The sequence below is a fragment of the Pseudophryne corroboree genome, chromosome 3 (assembly GCF_028390025.1).
Source record: "Pseudophryne corroboree isolate aPseCor3 chromosome 3, aPseCor3.hap2, whole genome shotgun sequence".
NCBI classification, from domain to species: domain Eukaryota; kingdom Metazoa; phylum Chordata; class Amphibia; order Anura; family Myobatrachidae; genus Pseudophryne; species Pseudophryne corroboree.
Window position 1 is genome coordinate 760563386 of NC_086446.1, and position 9046 is coordinate 760572431.

The 9046-nt window shown below is 46.7% G+C and overlaps 2 pseudogenes; one reads left to right on the forward strand and one right to left on the reverse strand.

The window, feature by feature from the left end:
- Positions 1-475: 475 nt before the first annotated feature.
- On the reverse strand, positions 476-595 carry LOC134896896 (5S ribosomal RNA; annotated as a pseudogene).
- Positions 596-8578: 7983 nt separating this feature from the next.
- Positions 8579-8698, forward strand: LOC134897881 (5S ribosomal RNA; annotated as a pseudogene).
- Positions 8699-9046: the final 348 nt, after the last annotated feature.

A 9046-nucleotide genomic window follows, 5' to 3' on the forward strand; every position in this document is an offset into this window, starting at 1 on the left:
GAGTTACTCAGATGTGGAAGCAAACCAAAAAAAGCACACAACTGGGCAAAACCATGCTGTACTGCAGGTCGTAAAGGTTTTTGGAGAAGAAGAAAGACTCTTTTTGTGGGTGTACTCTTATAAATATTAGTAAAATTTAAAACATACCTTTATTCTAATTAGATAAAATTGACAGTGTATCCAAAAAATGACAAAACAGCATACAGCATTTAAATTTGAACACACATTGGCATATGTCCAATATTTTATGGTCACATACAGGAACCACTAAGTGGATCTGTGGACCCTGCTGCTTCGCCTATGCCCTTTATAATTATAGAGGACCACTGGACAGTATGTTCGAACTCACATTAATAGATTGTTAATGGACCAAGGAGAATACCTTCATAGTAATGTAGGCCTGTATTCAGGTGGAAGAAAGAAGTTAACAGTGATTCTGCTGTCAGCGTTAGACACTGGGTAACCCCAAATTGGTATTCTACTGCATTCGGTATTCCCAGGGGGTCCCCCACCCTAGTACTATCCAAGCCCACTCCTGCTTAGCTTCCAAGTTATAAAGGTATTGGGCGTATTCCAGTGTGGTATGATAGTAGAATAGTATGTATCACACCTCCCAGTGAATCACTGATGAGAGACCACTTGAAAAAGATAAACTGAGATTAATGCAGTCAGAAGGAACAAAAGGTGGATCTGCTGCGAGCATTAGGCGGGGGTAGAAATATAACCTCTGGATCACTGGTGAGAGTCCATGAACCAGAAGAAGGGGAAAAAGAGAAAGGAAAAGAAGAGGAAGATATTGGTCAAGGGAAGAGCACGAGAAGGAAGAATAAAGAAGAAACAAAGTACGAATATTGTATTCACGTATTTCCCCCCTGTTCGGAAACATACTTCAGTTGCTAAGCATTTTCATGAGAAACATCAGGGCTCAACCAAGGATTTATGGGTTTTTGGATTGGACAAAATCAGCTTGGGCATCAGAGGAGGGGACTTGTCCAAGGAATTACTCAAAAGAGAAAGCCAATGGACTTTTCGCTTGGGCAGTCTTAAACCCGTGGGTCTGAATGATTTCATCAACTACAGTGTATTCTTGTGAACTCTATATTTACCCAATCCAAACAATTATGGATATCCAGTTACATCCAGGACCATCAATCAGTCTTTTTTGTATTGTACACTTGTTATCTCAGTTGTTTAATTTTGTTGCACATAGTTATTTCACTTGCTGATATAATGGACCACATTTAAAAAAAAAAACTTACTTATATTTTTTCTTTCTGTCTCAGTTAAAAATGTCACAAGGTGTACCTATACAGGTCACACCTACTCCCTTTACATATTACATGTTCAAAAAATACTATTTGACACAATATATTTGCTTTTCTTTCTTTCCCTTTTCTTCACAAGTAAGAAAGTCACGGCGCGTACCCATATAGGTTGCATCAAATTTCCTTTCACATCATCCTTTCTACACAAATGTGCTTTATAAATATTAACCACGTCTAAAAAATTCACATATATGTCACAATAGAGTTGGTGCTTATTAACCAGTTCTTTACTACTAAGTATCACTAAACAGAAAAAACGAGTTTTATGGTAAAAACTTACCCTTGTTAAAACTCTTTCTGTGAGGTACACTGGGCTCCACAAATCTGGACAATGGGGTGTAGAGTAGGATCTTGATCCGATGCACCAACAGGCTCAAAGCTTTGACCTTCTTCCCAAGATGCATAGCGTCGCCTCCTATATCACCCCGCCTTTCAGCACAGGAGCTCAGTTTAGTTAACCAGCCCAATGCAGTAGCAGGAAAAGAGACGACAACGGTTAGTAGCAACATACACCACACTCTCATGACAAGAGAAGTGTCAGCTAATGCCATATCAACCCAAAGAAGCTAAGTGCGTCAGGGTGGGTGCCTTGTGGAGCCCAGTGTATCTTGCAGAAAGAGTTTTAACAAGGGTAAATTCTTACCGTAAAACTCGTTTTCTGCTGCGGGGTACACTGGGCTCCACAAGTCTGGACAATGGGGATGTCCTAAAGCAGTTCCTTATGGGAGGGGACGCACTGTAGCGGGCACAAGAACCCGGCGTCCAAAGGAAGCATCCTGGGAAGCGGCAGTATCGAAGGCATAGAACCTTATGAACGTGTTCCCAGAGGACCACGTAGCCGCCTTGCACAAATGATCAAGGGTCGCACCACATTGGGCCGCCCAAGAAGGTCCAACAGACCGAGTAGAATGGGCCGTAATGTGAACAGGAGCTGACAGACCATCCTTCACATAAGCATGCGCAATCACCATACTGATCCACCTGGCCAGGGTCTGCTTGTGAGCAGGCCAGCCATGTTTGTGAAATCCAAACAAAACAAAGACAGAATCAGACTTTCGAATAGAAGCAGTTCTCTTCACATAGATACGGAGAGCCCTACCACATCCAAAGACCGCTCTTTGGGAGACAATTCTGGAGAGGCAGAAGCTGGAAACACAATCTCCTGATTAAGGTGGAACGAAGAAACCACCTTAGGTAAATATCCGGGATGAGTCCTAAAAACAGCCCAGTCACAGTGAAATATCAGATATGGGGAACTACAAGACAAGGCACCCAAATCCGACACTCTTCTAGCAGAGGCAATAGCCAGCAAGAACACCACCTTAAGGGAAAGCCACTAAAGGTCTGCTGAACCAAGAGGTTCAAATGGAGGCTCCTGCAACACCTCCAAAACCACGACAAGTCCCAAGGAGCCACAGGTGGGACATAGGGAGGTTGGATACGCAACACACCCTGAGTGAAAGTATGAACATCAGGTAAAGTCGCAGTTTTTATCTGAAACCACACCGACAAGGCAGAATTATGAACCTTGAGGGAGGCCAGACGCAGGGCTAAATCTAGGCCCTGCTGTAGAAAAGCCAAAATTTTGGCTGTACTAAACTTGGAAGCGTCATAAAGATTAGATGCACACCAAACAAAGTAGGAATGCCAGACCCGATGGTAAATCCGAGCAGAGGCTGGTTTCTGGGCCCGCAACATAGTTTTAGTGACCTTTTCAGAAAAACCCTTAGCTCTTAAGATGGAAGCTTCAAGAGCCACGCCATCAAAGACAGCCGGGCTAGGTCCTGGTAGACACAGGGGCCCTGAACGAGGAGGTCTGGGCGTTGTGGAAGTAGAAGTGGACGCTCTGACGATAGGCCTTGCAGGTCTGAGAACCAGTGCTGTCTGGGCCACGCTGGAGCTATGAGAAGCAGATTTCCTTTTTCTTGCTTGAACTTCCGAATTACCCTGGGCAGGAGTGACACCGGAGGGAACACGTACGGCAACCGAAACCTCCACGGCACTGCCAGCGCATCCACGAATGCTGCTTGAGTATCCCTTGTCCTTGCCCCGAAGACCGGAACCTTGTGATTGTGTCGAGACGCCATCAGATTCACATCTGGAAGACCGCACCTTTCCACAAGGAGTTGAAACACTTCTGGATGGAGGCCCCACTTGCCGGCATGCATATCCTGACGACTGAGAGAGTCCACTTCCCAATTCAGGACTCCCGGAATGAATATTGCCGATATTGCCGGTAGATGGCTTTCTGCCCAACGTAGAATCCGTGAGGCTTCCTTCATTGCCAAACGGCTTCGAGTGCCGCCTTGATGATTTATGTAAGCCACTGTGGTGGCGTTGTCTGACTGTACTTAAACAGGACTGTTATGAATCAAATGCTGGGCAAGGTTCAACGCATTGAAGTCCGCCCGCAATTCCAGAATGTTGATCGAGAGGAGAGATTCCTCCTTGCTCCACCGACCCTGCAAGGAGTGCTGCTCCAGCACCGTGCCCCAACCTCTTAGACTGGCATCTGTCGTCAACAGGACCCAGTTGGATATCCTGAAGGGACGACCTCTGCACAATTGTCGGTCCAGGAGTCACCATAGCAGCGACAGACGGACCTCCGGAGTCAAAGAGATCATGTGAGACCTGATCCGGTGAGGCAGGCCGTCCCACTTGGCTAGAATCAGCTTCTGGAGGGGGCGAGAATGGAATTGAGCATACTCCACCATGTCGAATGCTGACAACATGAGTCCCAGTACCTGCATTTTCGAATGTATCGACACTTGCGGACTAGAAAGGAAGCAACGAATCCTGTCCTGAAGTTTCAGGACTTTCTCCTGAGACAAGAACAACCTCTGGTTGTGAGTGTCCAACAGCGCTCCCAGATGCACCATGCTCTGAGCAGGGACCAGGGAGGATTTCTTCCAGTTGATGAGCCACCCGTGGGCTTGTAGAAACCGGACCGTCATATCCAGATGACGCAGGAGAAGATCTGGGGAATTTGCCAGGATTAACAAGTCATCCAGATACGGCAGTATCCTGACCCCTTGAGGGCGGAGTACCACCGTCATCACCGCCATAACTTTGGTGCAGACTTGCGGAGCCGTTGTTAAACCAAAAGGTAACGCCCAAAACTGGTAATGGAGGTTGCCAATAGCGAACCTCAGGTATTGTTGATGTGACACTGCTATAGGAATATGCAGGTAAGCATCCTGTATGTCCAGAGAGACCATGTAGTCCCCAGGTTCCAAGGCCAGAACTATAGAGCGAAGGGTTTCCATACGGAACTTGGAAACCTTCACAAACTTGTTCAGTGCCTTGAGGTTGAGAATGGGCCGGGAGGACCCATTCGGTTTCGGGACTAGAAGAGCGGAGAATAGTACCCCTGGCCCCTCTGAGCAAGAGGCACCTGTACTACGACTCCTGTATCCAGGAGGGTCTGTACCACCGAATGCAGAGTGTTTGCCTTTTCTGGTCCGATGGGACGTTTGTCTGGCAAAATCGATGAGGGGGTCAGTTTTTGAAGGCTATGGCGTAACCTCGAGTGATGACTTCCCGTACCCAGGCATCTGAAGTGGTCTTCAACCATTCCTGGGTATACCCTAGGAGCCGGCCCCCCATGCTGGGATCCCCCAGGGGGAGGCCCGCCCCGTAATGCGGCAGGCTTATCGGTCTTGGCTGCTGGCTGACGGGCAGCCCAGGCTCTTTTGGGCTTCGGCATACCAGGTTTGGAAGTGCGGGCCTGCTTATGGTACGCCTGACCTTTTTCTTTACCTGTAGGACGAAAGGGGCGAAAGGACGTGTCTTTGGCCTTCGACACAGAAGGAGCTGTATTAGGCAGACAGGCAGTTTTGGCAGTAGCCAAGTCAGCCACTATCTTATTTAAGTCCTCCCCAAACAGAATATCCCCCTTGAAAGGGAGTATCTCCAGGGTTTTTCTAGAGTCCAGATCCACAGACCAGGATCTCAGCCACAATATCCTGCGAGCCAAGACTGACGTAGTAGAGGCCTTGTCTGCTAGGATACCGAAGCCGCCTCTTTAATATAGCAAGAAGCTGTGACAATAGATGACAAGCATTGTCTAGCATGGTCAGAGGAGATTTCAGCTTCTAACTCCAAGGCCCATGCTTCAATAGCCTCTGCCGCCCATGTAGCTGCAATAGTGGGCCTTTTAGACAACCCTTGACACGTTTATCCGTAGGCTCTTTTAGAGACGTGACGGTAGTGACAGGTAGAGTTGAGGAAACCACCATCCTAGCCACATGTGAGTCTACTGGAGGAGGCGTTTCCCAATTCTTAGACAGCTCTGGCGCGAGGGGATAGCGAGCCAGCATCTTCTTTTGAGGCACAAACTTCGTACCCGGGCTTTGCGAGGGTTCCTGACGTATATCCACTAGGTGGTCAGAGTGAGGTAAAACTTGTTTAATCACCTTCTGACGCTTGAACCTATCTGGTTTCTTAGGAGGAACGGATGGCTCGGGATCATCCGTAATCCTCAGAATTAACTTAATAGCCTCCAAAAGATCAGGAACATCCACATGTGAACTACCCTCCCCATCAGCCGTATCTGAGTCAGAACCTGTGGGGTCAGTGTATGTGCTGTCTTCATCAGACGAGATGTCAGTGACAGAAGTGGATTGTGAGGAGACGACGCTCGCTTAGAGGACCTCTTGGACTTAGGCGAGCGTTGGTCAGACTTTTTAGTAGTAAGGTACTGGTTCAACTTCTTTAATTGAGCAGATAAATCGTCCGCCCACGGCGGGTTAGCTGCATGGACCACATACGATTGTTCTGGCATTGGGGGTCCCATAGGGGTTGTTAGTTTATGAACTAGCGTATGTAGCAGCGTGGAAAAAGTGGCCCACGGAGGGTCAGTATGTGCATCCGTTGCCACAGTCCCACTGGGTGGCAAGGAGCTCCCAGAAACAGAGCCCACAGCTGCTATATTCTCCCCATATGTGCCTGTGGCTTCAGCAACACCAGGCACATTTGCCTAGTGTTGCTGAAGCCTAGTGTGTTCCGCGCCAGAACCGTTACCCTCAGAAGCAGACATGATATAACTTGCAGTATGAGGTAACACAGTACAATTATTAGCAGAACTATATCCCTAAACCCAAACCCCTGCGCAGTGTAGTCAGCACCAGCAGAGATAAAGGAGAGATATGGTGACTAAATCACATAGAAAAATACGTAATACAGTATATCTTTGGGAAAATCCTATATTAAATAACACCTGACGCACCAAGCCCCCTCAGGTTATAGAATATAGTGTGGAAAACACAGAGATGCAGCTCCAGGGCGGGAACACTTGCTAGAAATGGCGCCCTGGGGCTGGGGGAGGGGCTTCAGGTCTAAGCCTTATCCCCTTGCTGGCAAAACCAACGGGTACTGTAGGCGATATTAAAATCGGTTTTAAGAAAAAACCTGACCTGCGCCCATGCCCTGGTGATCTAGTGGGATCGCCTGTATCCACAGTGTCCACCGCCAGCGCGCGCGGCCCGCCTCCCACTGACCGCGCCGGATCGCAATATAGACCGGGTCCCGCGAGCGGGACCCACTTACCACCTCCCGAAGCACGGCCACGCGATCCCGGTGAGCCCCAGCCGTGTGTGTTTAACATGAAGAAAACCGGTGCCTCCGCTGTAGGTACCCAGCAACCAGGGCTCGGGAGTGTACAGCGCCGCTGGGGAGAGCTGGAGCTGCAGCAGTGAATGTCACAAGACATTTACCACCGCTGCTGCCCTTGAAGTCTTCACTTTTTACCTCATAAAAAGCTTTTCTCAGGGCTGCTTGGAACTCTGTTAAGTGCCTGCTTACTGCAGCACCAACTGACAAACTGAGCTCCTGTGCTGGGAGGCGAAGTGATATAGGAGGCGGCGCTATGCATCTTGGGAAGAAGGTCAAAGCTTTGCGCCTGTTGGTGCCTCGGATCAAGATCCTATTCTACACCCCATTGTCCAGACTTGTGGAGCCCAGTGTACCCCGCAGCAGAAATTATTTTTTACACACTAGTCGTCTCTTGGATGGCAATTCACCTGTCACCAGCGATATTAGTTTTTCGCTCACCTCACTTACACATTATAGTTCTAATATGGACCTGGAATACTGGCTCTCCAGAATGTGTTTGAATTTATAGAAGATGACGTCAAGAACCTGCTTTAAGAATAGTACCTAAGTCAACCGCTATAGACATTAGATCCGCCACATTGAACCAGAATGACAGCTTTTATATGTGATGCTGTGATGGCAGCTTGACACCATCAGAAGCTAGGTGACCGAGCCTAGGAAAACGCGTTAAGTGTCAAGCTGCCATCATCACTAGTGTTCCACTCTCTAAAGTATCCAGATATGGACTTTTAACCCTTGCTTTTGGAACTTTCTCTGTGGGATTTTACCATCACAGCATCGATTGGAGAGACCCAGCTTTCACATAAACGTCACAGCTTGCTTGCTGTCAATTTCCAAGCCTCTGGAAGTCTCCGTCATCATGGGTAACACCAGCTGTATCTAACATAATTTTCCCCAGGGAACTTTGCACATTGTTTCAGTCCGGGATCCTCTGTGGACACTTATTAGCAGCTATCACAATTCCATTCTCAGCTCCATTTATGCCTTAACTTCATGTTTTTATTGAATCAAATTTTTTTTTTTTTTTTGTCTGTTGTATGTGATGTTTAGTTAATAAATTGCATGTCTTTTTAAAGAAATTCATCCACAGTTACTCAAAACTATTGGAGAAACACGTAGCGCCAGTATATCTTTCTTTTCAGAAGGAGTAACAGTAACCTCACAATATCTATTAGGTACATATGGATCAATTGGAACATCAGTGTTAATACTCACAGTTAATTCCCTAGCACTTTCTCAAACCTACGGTTTACTATTTTTGTGAAATTAAAGCCAATATCGTTATAAAAACATGGCTTTCTCCAAAAGTGCAGGCAATCAGCCGATGGCCTAATATCATTTATTTGCATTACCTAGAATCCACCCGAACAGGGGTGAAATACGTGAATACAATATTCGTACTTTGTTTCTTCTTAATTCTTCCTTCTCGTGCTCTTCCCTTGTTTCTTCCTCTTTTCCTTTCTCTTTTTCCCCTTCTTCTGGTTCGTGGACTCTCACCAGTGATCCGGAGGTTATATTTCTACCCCCGCCTAATGCTGGCAGCAGATCCACCTTTTGTTCATTCTGACTGCATTAATCTCAGTTTATCTTTTTCAAGTGGTCTCTCATCAGTGATTCACTGGGAGGTGTGATACATACTATTCTACTATCATACCACACTGGAATACGCCCAATACCTTTAGAACTTGGAAGCAAAGCAGGAGTGGGCTTAGCTAGTACTAGGGTGGGGGACCCCCTGGGAATACCGAGTGCAGTAGAATACCAATATGGGGTTACCCAGTGTCTAACGCTGACAGCAGAATCACTGTTAACTCCTTTCTTCCACCTGAATACAGGCCAACATTACTATGAAGGTATTCTCCTTGGTCCATTAACAATCTATTAATGTGAGCTCGAATATACTGACCAGTGGTCCTCCACAATTATAAAGGGCATAGGCAGAGCAGCAGGGTCCACAGATCCACTTAGTGGTTCCTGTATGAGACCATAGAATATTGGACATATGCCAATGCGTGTTCAAATTTAAATGTTGTATGTTGTTTTGTAATTTTTTGGATCCACTGTCAATTTTATCTAATTAGAATAAAGGTATGTTTTAAATATTACTA